Source organism: Polistes dominula, unplaced genomic scaffold (assembly GCF_049000335.1).
Source record: "Polistes dominula isolate Pdom_NZ unplaced genomic scaffold, Pdom_raw_medaka contig_373, whole genome shotgun sequence".
NCBI lineage: Eukaryota > Metazoa > Arthropoda > Insecta > Hymenoptera > Vespidae > Polistes > Polistes dominula.
In genome coordinates, this window is record NW_028300899.1 from 7,735,919 (window position 1) to 7,749,846 (window position 13,928).

Sequence of the window (13,928 nt, forward strand, 5' to 3'; positions counted from 1 at the left end):
TGAGGTTTTATTCCGATTAGTAATAAGAATTATTCCGAAAAGTAGTGATTTTTTTTTCCGAAAAGCAGTGATGTTTTTTCCGAAAAGTAGAGAGGTTTTTTCCGAAAAGAAGTGAGGTTTTTTCCAATAAGTAGAAAGGTTTTTTCCAAAAAGTAGTGAGGTTTTTTCCCAAATGCAGTGAGGTTTTTTCCAAAAAGTAATGGGGTTTTTTCCAGAAAGTAGTGTGGTTCTTTTTGAAAAGTAGTGAGGTTTTTTCCGAAAAGTAGTAAGGTTCTTTCCAAAAAGTAATGAGGTTTTTTCTTAAAAGAAGTAAGGTTTTATTCTGGTAAGTAATAAGCATTTTTACGAAAAGTAGTGAGTTTTTTTCCGAAAAGTAGTGAGGTTTTTTCCGAAAAAAGTTAGGTTTTTTCCAAAATGTAGTAAGGTTTTTTCCAAAAATTAGAAAGGTTGTTTCAGAAAAGTAGTGAGGTTTTTTCTAACAAGTAGCTAGGTTTTATTCCGAAATTTCGTAAGGATTTTTCTAACAAGTAGTGAGTTTTTTTCTGAAAAGTAATGAGGTTTTTTTTAAAATGTAGTGAGGTTTTTTCCAAAAAGTAGAAAGGTTTTTTCCAAAAAGTAGTGAGGTTCTTTCCGAAAAGTAGTGAGGTTTTTTCCAAAAAGTAGAGTGGTTTTTTTCCAAAAAGTAGTGAGGTTTTTTCCAAAAAGTAGAGAGGTTTTTTTCCAAAAAGTAGTGAGGTTTTTTCTGAAAAGTAGTAAGGTTTTTTCCGAAAAGTAATGAGGTTTTTTCTAAAAAGTAGTGAGGTTTTTTTCGAAAAGTAGTGAGGATTTATTCCGAAATTTCGTGAGGATTCCTCCGAAAAGTAACGAGGTATTTTCCAAAAAGTACCTAGGTTTTATTCCAATATTTCGTGACAATTTCTCCGAAAAGTATTGAGGTTTTTTCTTAAAAGAAGTAAGGTTTTACTCCGATAAGTAATAAGCATTTTTTCGAAAAGTAGTGAGGTTTTTTTTGAAAAGTAATGAGGTTTTTTCTAAAATGTAATGAGGTTTTTTCTAAAAAGGAGAAAAGTTTTATCTAAAAGTAGTGAGGTTTTTTCCAAAAAGTAGCTAGTTTTGATTCCGAAATTTCGTAAGGATTTTTCCAAATAGTAGTGAGGTTCTTTCCGAAAAGTAGTGAAGTTTTTTCCAAAAAGTAGAGTGGTTTTTTTCCAAAAATTAGTGAGGTTTTTCCCGAAAAGTAGAGAGGTTTTTTCCGAAAAGAAGTTAGGTTTTTTCTGACAAGTAGTAAGGTTTTTTCCGAAAAGTAGTGAGGATTTTTCCAAAAAGTAGTGAGGTTTTTTCCGAAAAGTAGTGAGTTTTTTTCGAAAAGTAGTAAGGTTTTTTCCGAAAAGAAGAGAGGTTATTTCCGAAAAGTAGTAAGGTTTTTCTCCGAAAAGTAGTAAGGTTTTTCTCCGAAAAGTAGTAAGGTTTTTTCCAAAAAGTAATGAGGTTTTTTCTTAAAAGAAGTGAGGTTTCATTCTGATAAGTAATAAGCATTTTTCCGAAAAGTAGTGAGGTTTTTTCCAAAAAGTAGTTAGGTTTTATTCTAAAAATTCGTGAGGATTTTTCCAAATAGTAGTGAGGTTCTTTCCGAAAAGTAGTGAAGTTTTTTCCAAAAAGTAGAGTGGTTTTTTTCCAAAAATTAGTGAGGTTTTTCCCGAAAATTAGAAAGGTTTTTTCTGAAAAGTAGTGAGGTTTTTTCTAACAAGTAGCTAGGTTTTATTCCGAAATTTCGTAAGGATTTTTCCAACAAGTAGTGAGTTTTTCTCTGAAAAGTAATAAGGTTTTTTTTAAAATGTAGTGAGGTTTTTTCCAAAAAGTAGAAAGGTTTTTTCCAAAAAGTAGTGAGGTTCTTTCCGAAAAGTAATGAGGTTTTTTCCAAAAAGTAGAGTGGTTTTTTTCCAAAAAGTAGTAAGGTTTTTCCCAAAAAGTAGAGAGGTTTTTTCCGAAAAGAAGTTAGGTTTTTTCTGACATGTAGTAAGGTTTTTTCCCAAAAGTAGTGAGGATTTTTCCAAAAAGTAGTGAGGTTTTTTCCGAAAAGTAGTGAGGTTTTTTCCAAAAAGTAGTGAGGTTTTTCCGAAAAGTAGAGAGGTTTTTTCCGAAAAGCAGTGATGTTTTTTCCGAAAAGTAGAGAGGTTTTTTCCGAAAAGAAGTGAGGTTTTTTCCAAAAATTAGAAAGGTTTTTTCCAAAAAGTAGTGATGTTTTTTCCAAAAAGTAGTGAGGTATTTTCCGAAAAATAGAGAGGTTTTTTCCGAAAAGCAGTGATGTTTTTTCCAAAAAGTAAAGTGGTTTTTTTCCAAAAGGTAGTGAGGTTTTTCCCGAAAAGTAAAAAGGTTTTTTCCGAAAAGAAGTGAGGTTTTTTCCGAAAAGTAGTGAGGTTTTTTCCAAAAAGTAGTAAGGTTTTTTCCGAAAAGTAAAGAGGTTTTCTCCGAAAAGCAGTTATGTTTTTTCCGGAAAGTAGAGAGGTTTTTTCCAAAAGGTAATGGGGTTTTTTCCAGAAAGTAGTGTGGTTCTTTCTGAAAAGTAGTGAGGTTTTTTCCAAAAAGTAGAGAGGTTTTTTTCCAAAAAGTAGTGAGGTTTTTTCTGAAAAGTAATGAGGTTTTTTCCAAAAAGTAGAGAGGTTTTTTTCCAAAAAGTAGTGAGGTTTTTTCTGAAAAGTAGTGAGGTTCTTTCCGAAAAGTAGTGAGGTTTTTTCCAAAAAGTAGAGTGGTTTTTTTCCAGAAAGTAGTGTTGTTCTTTCTGAAAAGTAGTGAGGTTTTTTCCAAAAAGTAGAGAGGTTTTTTTCCAAAAAGTAGTGAGGTTTTTTCTGACAAGTAGTAAGGTTTTTTCCGAAAAGTTATGAGGTTTTTTTTTAAAAAGTAGTGAGGTTTTATTCCAAAATTTCGTGAGGATTCCTCTAAAAAGTAACGAGGTTTTTCTTAAAAAAAGTGAGGTTTTATTTCGATAAGTAATAAGCATTTTTCCGAAAAGTAGTGAGTTTTTTTCCGAAAAGTAGTGAGGTTTTTTCCGAAAAAAGTTAGGTTTTTTCCAAAATGTAGTAATGTTTTTTCCAAAAATTAGAAAGGTTTTTTCAGAAAAGTAGTGAGGTTTTTTCTAACAAGTAGCTAGGTTTTATTCCGAAATTTCGTAAGGATTTTTCTAACAAGTAGTGAGTTTTTTTCTGAAAAGTAATGAGGTTTTTTTTAAAATGTAGTGAGGTTTTTTCCAAAAAGTAGAAAGGTTTTTTCCAAAAAGTAGTGAGGTTCTTTCCGAAAAGTAGTGAGTTTTTTTCCAAAGAGTAGAGTGGTTTTTTTCCAAAAAGTAGTGAGGTTTTTTCCAAAAAGTAGAGAGGTTTTTTTCCAAAAAGTAGTGAGGTTTTTTCTGAAAAGTAGTAAGGTTTTTTCCGAAAAGTAATGAGGTTTTTTCTAAAAAGTAGTGAGGTTTTTTTCGAAAAGTAGTGAGGTTTTATTCCGAAATTTCGTGAGGATTCCTCCGAAAAGTAACGAGGTATTTTCCAAAAAGTACCTAGGTTTTATTCTAATATTTCGTGACGATTTCTCCGAAAAGTAATGAGGTTTTTTCTTAAAAGAAGTAAGGTTTTACTCCGATAAGTAATAAGCATTTTTTCGAAAAGTAGTGAGGTTTTTTTTGAAAAGTAATGAGGTTTTTTCTAAAAGTAGTGAGGTTTTTTCCAAAAAGTAGCTAGTTTTCATTCCGAAATTTCGTAAGGATTTTTCTAAAAAGTAGTGAGTTTTTTCCGAAAAGTAGTAAGGTTTTTTCCGAAAAGTAGAGAGGTTATTTCCGAAAAGTAGTAAGGTTTTTCTCCGAAAAGTAGTAAGGTTTTTCTCCGAAAAGTAGTAAGGTTTTTTCCAAAAAGTAATGAGGTTTTTTCTTAAAAGAAGTGAGGTTTTATTCTGATAAGTAATAAGCATTTTTCCGAAAAGTGGTAAGGTTTTTTCCAAAAAGTAGTTAGGTTTTATTCCGATAATTCGTGAGGATTTTTCCAAAAAGTAGTAAGGTTTTTTTAGAAAAGTAGTGAGGTTTTATTCCGAAAATTTGTGAGGACTTTTCAAAAAAAGAAGTGAGGTTTTATTCCGATTAGTAATAAGAATTTTTCCGAAAAGTAGTGTTTTTTTTTCCGAAAAGTAGTGAGGTTTTTTCTGAAAAGTAATGAGGTTTTTCCCGAAAAGTAGAGAGGTTTTTTCCAAAAAGTAGTGAGGTTTTTTCCCAAATGAAGTGAGGTTTTTTCCAAAAAGTATTGGGGTTTTTTCCAGAAAGTAGTGTGGTTCTTTCCAAAAAGTAGTGAGGTTTTTTCCAAAAAGTAGAGAGGTTTTTTTCCAAAATTGCGTGAGGATTCCTCCGAAAAGTAATGAGGTTTTTTCCAAAAAGTAGAAAGGTTTTTTCCGAAAAGTAGTGAGGATTTTTCCAAAAAGTAGTGAGGTTTTTTCCGAAAAGTAGTGAGGTCTATTCATAAATGAGGTGAGGTTTCTTACGAAATTAGTGATGTTTTTTCCGAAAGTAGAAGGGTTTTTTCCGAAGAGTAGTGAGGTTTTTTTCTCAAAAGTAGTGAAGTTTTTTTAAGAAATATAGTGAAGTTTTATCCGAAAAGTAATGAGGTTTTTTCCAAAATGAAGTGAGATTTTTTTCCAAAAAGTAGTGATGTTTTTTCCGAAATAAATTAAGGTTTTATCCGAAAAGTAGAATGGTTTTATCCGAAAAGTAAAGAGTTTTTTTCCGAAAAGTAGAAAGGTTTTTTTCCGAAAAGTAGTGAGTTTTTTTTCTTAAATGTAATAAAGTTTTTTAAGAAATTTAGTGAGGTTTTATCTGAGAAGTAGTAATTTTTTTTTTGAAAAGTAGTGAGGTTTTTTTCCGCAAAGTCATAAGGTTTTTTCCAAAAAGTAATGAGGTTTTTTCCAAAAAGTAGTGCGGTTTTTTCCGAAAAGTAGTAAGTTTTTTTTCCGAAATTTCGTGAGGACTTTTCCAAAAAGTAGTGAGGTTTATTCATAAATGAGGTGAGGTTTCTTTTGAAATTAGTGATGTTTTTTCCGAAAAGTAGTAAGGTTTTTTCCAAAAATTAGAGAGGTTATTTACGAAAAGTAGTGAGGTTTTTTTTTCGAAAATTAGTAAGGATTTTTCTAAAAAGTTATAAGGTTTTTTCCAAATAGTAGTAAGGTTTTTTCCGAAAAGTAGAAAGGTTCTTTTTGAAAAGTAGTGAGGTTCTTTTCCAAAAAGTATTGTTGTTTTTTTCGAAAAGTAGAGAGGTTATTTTCGAAAAGTAGAGAGGTTTTTTCCCAAAACCAGTTAGGTTTTTCCCGAAAAGTTGTAAGGTTTTTTCTGAAAAGTAGAAAGGTTTTTTTCCGAAAATTAGTGAGTTTTTTTTCTGAAAAGTAATGAGGTTTTTTCAGAAAAGAAGAGAGGTTATTTACGAAAAGTAGTGAGTTTTTTTCCGAAAAGTAGAAGGGTTTTTTCCGAAGAGTAGTGAGGTTTTTTTCTTAAAAGTAGTGAAGTTTTTTAAGAAATATAGTGAAGTTTTATTCGAAAAGTAATAAGGTTTTTTCCAAATTGAAGTGAGATTTTTTTCCAAAAAGTAGTGAGGTTTTTTCTTAAATAAAGAGAGGTTTTATCCGAAAAATAGTAAGGTTTTTTCCGAAAATTAGAGAGGTTATTTACAAAAAGTAGTGATTTTTTTTTTTCGAAAATTAGTAAGGATTTTTCTAAAAAGTTGTAAGGTTTTTTCCAAATAGGAGTAAGGTTTTTCCGAAAAGTAGAAAGGTTCTTTTTGAAAAGTAGTGAGGTTCTTTTCCAAAAAGTAGTGTGGTTTTTTTCGAAAAGTAGAGAGGTTATTTTCGAAAAGTAGAGAGGTTTTTCCCTAAACCAGTTAGGTTTTCCCCGAAAAGTTGTAAGGTTTTTTCTGAAAAGTAGAAAGGTTTTTTTCCGAAAATTAGTGAGTTTTTTTTCTGAAAAGTAATGAGGTTTTTTCCAAAAAGTACCTACGATTTATTCCACAATTTCGTGACGATTTCTCCGAAAAGTAAGGAGGTTTTTCTTAAAAAAAGTGAGGTTTTATTCCGATAAGTAATAAGCATTTTTCCGAAAAGTAGTGAGTTTTTTTCCGAAAAGTAGTGAGGTTTTTTCCAAAATGTAGTAAGGTTTTTTCCAAAAATTAGAAAGGTTTTTTCTGAAAAGTAGTAAGGTTTTTTCTAACAAGTAGCTGGGTTTTATTCCGAAATTTCGTAAGGATTTTTCCAACAAGTAGTGAGTTTTTTTCTGAAAAGTAATGAGGTTTTTTTTAAAATGTAGTAAGGTTTTTTCCAAAAAGTACCTAGGTTTTATTCTAATATTTCGTGACGATTTCTCCGAAAAGTAATGAGGTTTTTTCTTAAAAGAAGTAAGGTTTTACTCCGATAAGTAATAAGCATTTTTTCGAAAAGTAGTGAGGTTTTTTTTGAAAAGTAATGAGGTTTTTTCTAAAAGTAGTGAGGTTTTTTCCAAAAAGTAGCTAGTTTTCATTCCGAAATTTCGTAAGGATTTTTCTAAAAAGTAGTGAGTTTTTTCCGAAAAGTAGTAAGGTTTTTTCCGAAAAGTAGAGAGGTTATTTCCGAAAAGTAGTAAGGTTTTTCTCCGATAGTAGTAAGGTTTTTCTCCGAAAAGTAGTAAGGTTTTTTCCAAAAAGTAATGAGGTTTTTTCTTAAAAGAAGTGAGGTTTTATTCCGATAAGTAATAAGCATTTTTCCGAAAAGTGGTAAGGTTTTTTCCAAAAAGTAGTTAGGTTTTATTCCGATAATTCGTGAGGATTTTTCCAAAAAGTAGTAAGGTTTTTTTAGAAAAGTAGTGAGGTTTTATTCCGAAAATTTGTGAGGACTTTTCAAAAAAGAAGTGAGGTTTTATTCCGATTAGTAATAAGAATTTTTCCGAAAAGTAGTGTTTTTTTTTCCGAAAAGTAGTGAGGTTTTTTCTGAAAAGTAATGAGGTTTTTTCAAAATGTAGTAAGGTTTTTTCCAAAAAGTAGAAAGGTTTTTTCTGAAAAGTAGTGAGGTTTTTTCTAAAAAGTAGCTAGGTTTTTTTTAAAATGTATTGAGGTTTTTTCCAAAAAGTAGAGTTGTTTTTTTCCAAAAAGTAGTTAGGTTTTATTCCGAAAATTCGTGAGGATTTTTCCAAAAACTAGTGAGGTTATTTCAGAAAAGTAGTAAGGTTTTATTCCGAAAATTTGTGAGGACTTTTCAAAAAAAGAAGTGAGGTTTTATTCCGATTAGTAATAAGAATTTTTCCGAAAAGTAGTGATTTTTTTTCCGAAAAGTAGTGAGGTTTTTTCTGAAAAGTAATTAGGTTTTTTCCAAAATGTAGTAAGGTTTTTTCCAAAAAGTAGAAAGGTTTTTTCTGAAAAGTAGTGAGGTTTTTTCTAAAAAGTAGCTAGGTTTTTTTTAAAATGTATTGAGGTTTTTTCCAAAAAGTAGAGTTGTTTTTTTCCAAAAAGTAGTGAGGTTTTTCCCGAAAAGTAGAGAGGTTTTTTCCAAAAAGTAGTGAGGTTTTTTCCCAAATGAAGTGAGGTTTTTTCCAAAAAGTAATGGGGTTTTTTCCAGAAAGTAGTGTGGTTCTTTCCAAAAAGTAGTGAGGTTTTTTCCAAAAAGTAGAGAGGTTTTTTTCCAAAATTTCGTGAGGATTCCTCCGAAAAGTAATGAGGTTTTTTCCAAAAAGTAGAAAGGTTTTTTCCGAAAAGGAGTGAGGATTTTTCCAAAAAGTAGTGAGGTTTTTTCCGAAAAGTAGTGAGGTTTTTTCCAAAAAGTAGTGAGGTTTTTTCCAAAAAGTAGAGAGGTTTTTTCTTAAAAGAAGTAAGGTTTTATTCTGATAAGTAATAAGCATTTTTCCGAAAAGTAGTGAGGTTTTTTCCAAAAAGTAGTTAGGTTTTATTCCGAAAATTCGTGAGGATTTTTCCAAAAACTAGTGAGGTTTTTTCAGAAAAGTAGTGAGGTTTTATTCCGAAAATTTGTGAGGACTTTTCAAAAAAGAAGTAAGGTTTTATTCCGATTAGTAATAAGAATTTTTCCGAAAAGTAGTGATTTTTTTTCCGAAAAGTAGTGAGGTATTTTCTGAAAAGTAATTAGGTTTTTTCCAAAATGTAGTAAGGTTTTTTCCAAAAAGTAGAAAGGTTTTTTCTGAAAAGTAGTGAGGTTTTTTCTAAAAAGTAGCTAGGTTTTTTTTAAAATGTATTGAGGTTTTTTCCAAAAAGTAGAGTTGTTTTTTTCTTAAAAAGTAGTGAGGTTTTTCCCGAAAAGTAGAGAGGTTTTTTCCAAAAAGTAGTGAGGTTTTTTCCCAAATGAAGTGAGGTTTTTTCCAAAAAGTAATGGGGTTTTTTCCAGAAAGTAGTGTGGTTCTTTCCAAAAAGTAGTGAGGTTTTTTCCGAAAAGTAGAGAGGTTTTTTCCGAAAAGAAGTGAGGTTTTTTCCAAAAAGTAGAAAGTTTTTTTCCCAAAAGTAGTGAGGTTTTTTCCCAAATGCAGTGAGGTTTTTTCCAAAAAGTAATAAGGTTTTTTCCGAAAAGCAGTGATGTTTTTTCCGAAAAGTAGAAAGGTGTTTTCCAAAAAGTAGTGAGGTTTTTTCCGAAAAGTAGAGAGGTTTTTTCCAAAAAGTAGTGAGATTTTTTCCGAAAAGTAGAGAGGTTTTTTCGAAAAGCAGTGATGTTTTTTCCGAAAAGTAGAGAGGTTTTTTCCGAAAAGAAGTGAGGTTTTTTCCAAAAAGTAGAAAGGTTTTTTCCCAAAAGTAGTGAGGTTTTTTCCCAAATGCAGTGAGGTTTTTTCCAAAAAGTAATAAGGTTTTTTCCAGAAAGTAGTGTGGTTCTTTCTGAAAAGTAGTGAGTTTTTTCCGAAAAGTAGTAAGGTTTTTTCCGAAAAGTAGAGAGTTTTTTTCCGAAAAGTAGTAAGGTTTTTCTCCGAAAAGTAGTAAGGTTTTTCTCCGAAAAGTAGTAAGGTTTTTTCCAAAAAGTAATGAGGTTTTTTCTTAAAAGAAGTGAGGTTTTATTCCAATAAGTAATAAGCATTTTTCCGAAAAGTAGTAAGGTTTTTTCCAAAAATGAGTTAGGTTTTATTCCGAAAATTCGTGAGGATTTTTCCAAAAAGTAGTGAGGTTTTTTCAGAAAAGTAGTGAGGTTTTATTCCGAAAATTTGTTAGGACTTTTCAAAAAAGAAGTGAGGTTTTATTCCGATTAGTAATAAGAATTTTTCCGAAAAATAGTGATTTTTTTTCCGAAAAGTAGTGAGGTTTTTTCTGAAAAGTAATTAGGTTTTTTCAAAAATGTAATGAGGTTCTTTCTAAAAAGGAGAAAAGTTTTATCTAAAAGTAGTGAGGTTTTTTCCTAAAAGTAGCTAGTTTTGATTCCGAAATTTCGAAAGGATTTTTCCAAAAAGTAGTGAGTTTTTTTTCGAAAAGTAGTAAGGTTTTTTCCGAAAAGTAGAGAGGTTTTTTCCGAAAAGCAGTGATGTTTTTTCCGAAAAGTAGAGAGGTTTTTTCCAAAAATGAGTGAGGTTTTTTCCAAAAAGTAGAAAGGTTTTTTCCATAAAGTAGTGAGGTTTTTTCCCAAATGCAGTGAGGTTTTTTCTACAAAGTAATGGGGTTTTTTTAGAAAGTAGTGTGGTTCTTTCCGAAAAGTAGTGAAGTTTTTTCCAAAAATGAGAGAGGTTTTTTCCGAAAAGTAGTAGGTTTTATTCCTACAATAAGTGAACATTTTTCCGAAAAGTAGTGAGACTTTTTCCGAAAAGTAGTGAGGTTTTTTCCAAAAAGTAGTGAGGTTTTTTCCCAAATGCATTGAGGTTTTTTACAAAAAGTAATGCGGTTTTTTCCAACAAGTAGTGAGGTTCTTTCCGAAAAGTAGTGAGTTTTTTTCCGAAAATTCGTGAGGACTTTTCCAAAAAGAAGTGAAGTTTTATTCCGATTAGTAATAAGCATTTTTCCGAAAAGTAGTGAGTTTTTTTCCGAAAAGTATTGAGGTTTTTTCTAAAAAGTAAAGAGGTATTTTCCAAAAAGTAGCAAGGTTTTATTCCGAAATTTCGTAAGGATTTCTCCGAAAAGTAATGAGGTTTTTTCTTATAAGAAGTGAGGTTTTATTCCAATAAGTAGAGAGGTTTTTTCCAAAAAGTAGGGAGGTTTTATTCCGAAAATTCGTGAGGACTTTTCCAAAAAGCAGTGAGGTTATTTCCGAAAAATAGTAAGGTTTTTTCCGAAAAGTAGTAGGTTTTATTCCTATAATAAGTGAACAATTTTCCGAAAAGTAGTGAGACTTTTTCCGAAAAGTAGTGAGGTTTTTTCCAAAAAGTAGTGAGGTTTTTTCCCAAATGCAGTGAGGTTTTTTACAAAAAGTAATGCGGTTTTTTCCAACAAGTAGTGAGGTTCTTTCCGAAAAGTAGTAGGTTTTATTCCTATAATAAATAAACATTTTACGGAAAAGTAGAGAGGTTATTTCCGAAAAGTAGTAAGGTTTTTCTCCAAAAAGTAATGAGGTTTTTTCCGAAAAGTAGTTAGGTTTTATTCCGAAAATTTTTGAAGACTTTTCCAAAAAGAAGTGAAGTTTTATTCCGATTAGTAATAAGCATTTTTCCGAAAAGTAGTGAGTTTTTTTCTGAAAAGAAATGAGGTTTTTTCCAAAAAGTAAAGAGGTATTTTCCAAAAAGTAGCTAGGTTTTATTCCGAAATTTCGTAAGGATTTCTCCGAAAAGTAATGAGGTTTTTTCTTATAAGAAGTGAGGTTTTATTCCGATAAGTAATAAGCATTTTTCCGAAAAGTAGTGAGGAATTTTCCAAAAAGTAGTGAGGTTTTTTTCTAAAAAGTAGTGAGGTTTTTTCCGAAAAGTAGAGAGGTTTTTCCGAAAAGTAGAGAGGTTTTTTCCGAAAAGCAGTTAGGTTTTTTCTGAAAAGTAGTAAGTTTTTTTTCGAAAAGTAGTGAGGATTTTTCCAAAAAGTAGTGAGGTTTTTTCCAAAAAGTAGCTAGGTTTTCCTCCGAAATTTCGTGAGGATTTCTCTGAAAAGTAACGAGGTTTTTTGCAAAAAGTAGCTAGCTTTTATTCTAAAATTTCGTAACGATTTCTCGGAAAAGTAATGAGGTTTTTTTTTAAAAGAAGTCAGGTTTTATTCCGATAAGTAATAAGAATTTTTCCGAAAAGTAGTGAGTTTTTTTCTGAAAAGTAGTGAGGTTTTTTCTGAAAAGTAATGAGGTTTTTTCCAAAATGTAGTGAGGTTTTTTCCCAAAAGTAGAAAGGTTTTTTCTGAAAAGAAGTAATGTTATTTCCAAAAAGAAGTGAGGTTTTTTCAAAAAAGTAGGGAGGTTTTATTCCGAAAATTCATGAGGATTTTTCCAAAAAGTAGTGAGGTTTAGTCCGAAATTAAGTGAGTTTTTTTCCAAAAAGTAGTGAGGTTTTTTCAAAAATGCAGTGAGGTTTTTTCCAAAAAGTAGCTAGTTTTTATTTCGAAATTTCGTAAGGATTTTTCCAAAAAGTAGTTAGTTTTTTTCCGAAAAGTAGTAAGGTTTTTTCCAAAAAGTAATGAGGTTTTTTACAAAAAGTAGTTGAGTTTTTTCCAAAAAGTAGTGTGGTTTTTTCCCAAATGCAGTGAGGTTTTTTCCACAAAGTAATGGGGTTTTTTCCAGAAAGTAGTGTTGTTCATTCCGAAAAGTAGTGAAGTTTTTTCCAAAAAGTAGAGAGGTTTTTTTCCAAAAAGTAGTGAGGTTTTTTCTAAAATGTAATGAGGTTTTTTCCTAAAAGGAAAACGGTTTTTTCTAAAAGTAATGGGGTTTCTTCCAATAAGTAGAGAAGTTATTTCCGAAAAGTAGTAAAGTTTTTCTCCGAAAAGTAGTAAGGTTTTTTCCAAAAAGTAATGAGGTTTTTTCTTAAAAGAAGTAAGGTTTTATTCCGATAACTAATAAGCATTTTTCCGAAAAGTAGTGAGGTTTTTTTCAAAAAGTAGTTAGGTTTTATTCCGAAAATTCGTGAGGATTTTTGTAAAAAGTAGTGAGGTTTTTTCCCAAATGCAGTGAGGTTTTTTACAAAAAGTAATGCGGTTTTTTCCAACAAGTAGTGAGGTTCTTTCCGAAAAGTAGTAGGTTTTATTCCTATAATAAATGAACATTTTACGGAAAAGTAGAGAGGTTATTTCCGAAAAGTAGTAAGGTTTTTCTCCAAAAAGTAATGAGGTTTTTTCCAAAAAGAAGTGAGGTTTTTTCAAAAAAGTAGGGAGGTTTTATTCCGAAAATTCGTGAGGATTTTTCCAAAAAGTAGTGAGGTTTAGTCCGAAATTAAGTGAGTTTTTTTCCAAAAAAAAGTGAGGTTTTTTCAAAAATGCAGTGAGGTTTTTTCCAAAAAGTAGCTAGTTTTTATTTCGAAATTTCGTAAGGATTTTTCCAAAAAGTAGTTAGTTTTTTTCCGAAAAGTAGTAAGGTTTTTTCCGAAAAGAATAGAGGTTTTTTCCGAAAAGTAGTGAGTTTTTTTTCCGAAAAGTAGTAAGGTTTTTTCCAAAAAGTAATGAGGTTTTTTACAAAAAGTAGTTGAGTTTTTTCCAAAAAGTAGTGTGGTTTTTTCCCAAATGCAGTGAGGTTTTTTCCACAAAGTAATGGGTTTTTTTCCAGAAAGTAGTGTGGTTCTTTCCGAAAAGTAGTGAAGTTTTTTCCAAAAAGTAGAGAGGTTTTTTTCCAAAAAGTAGTGAGGTTTTATTCCGATAAGTAATAAGCATTTTTCCGAAAAGTAGTGAGTTTTTTTCCGAAAAGTAGTAAGGTTTTTTTTGAAAAGTAATGAGGTTTTTTCTAAAATGTAATGAGGTTTTTTCCTAAAAGGAAAACGGTTTTTTCTAAAAGTAGTGGGGTTTCTTCCAAAAAGTAGAGAAGTTATTTCCGAAAAGTAGTAAAGTTTTTCTCCGAAAAGTAGTAAGGTTTTTTCCAAAAAGTAATGAGGTTTTTTCTTAAAAGAAGTGAGGTTTTATTCCGATAACTAATAAGCATTTTTCCGAAAAGTAGTGAGGTTTTTTTCAAAAAGTAGTTAGGTTTTATTCCGAAAATTCGTGAGGATTTTTCCAAAAAGTAGTGAGGTTTTTTCCCAAATGCAGTGAGGTTTTTTACAAAAAGTAATGCGGTTTTTTCCAACAAGCAGTGAGGTTCTTTCCAAAAAGTAGTAGGTTTTATTCCTATAATAAATGAACATTTTACGGAAAAGTAGAGAGGTTATTTCCGAAAAGTAGTAAGGTTTTTCTCCAAAAAGTAATAAGGTTTTTTCCGAAAAGTAGTTAGGTTTTATTCCGAAAATTTGTGAAGACTTTTCCGAAAAGAAGTGAAGTTTTATTCCGATTAGTAATAAGCATTTTTCCGAAAAGTAGTGAGTTTTTTTCCGAAAAGTAATGAGGTTTTTTCCAAAAAGTAAAGAGGTATTTTCCAAAAAGTAGCTAGGTTTTATTCCGAAATTTCGTAAGGATATCTCCGAAAAGTAATGAGGTTTTTTCTTATAAGAAGTGAGGTTTTATTCCGATAAGTAATAAGCATTTTTCCGAAAAGTAGTGAGGATTTTTCCAAAAAGTAGTGAGGTTTTTTTCTAAAAAGTAGTGAGGTTTTTTCCGAAAAGTAGAGAGGTTTTTCCGAAAAGTAGAGAGGTTTTTTCCGAAAAGCAATTAGGTTTTTTCTGAAAAGTAGTAAGTTTTTTTTCGAAAAGTAGTCAGGATTTTTCCAAAAAGTAGTGAGGTTTTTTCCAAAAAGTAGCTTGGTTTTCCTCCGAAATTTCGTGAGGATTTCTCTGAAAAGTAACGAGGTTTTTTGCAAAAAGTAGCTAGCTTTTATTCTAAAATTTCGTGACGATTTCTCGGAAAAGTAATGAGGTTTTTTCTTAAAAGAAGTCAGGTTTTATTCCGATAAGTAATTAGAATTTTTCCGAAAAGTAGTGAGTTTTT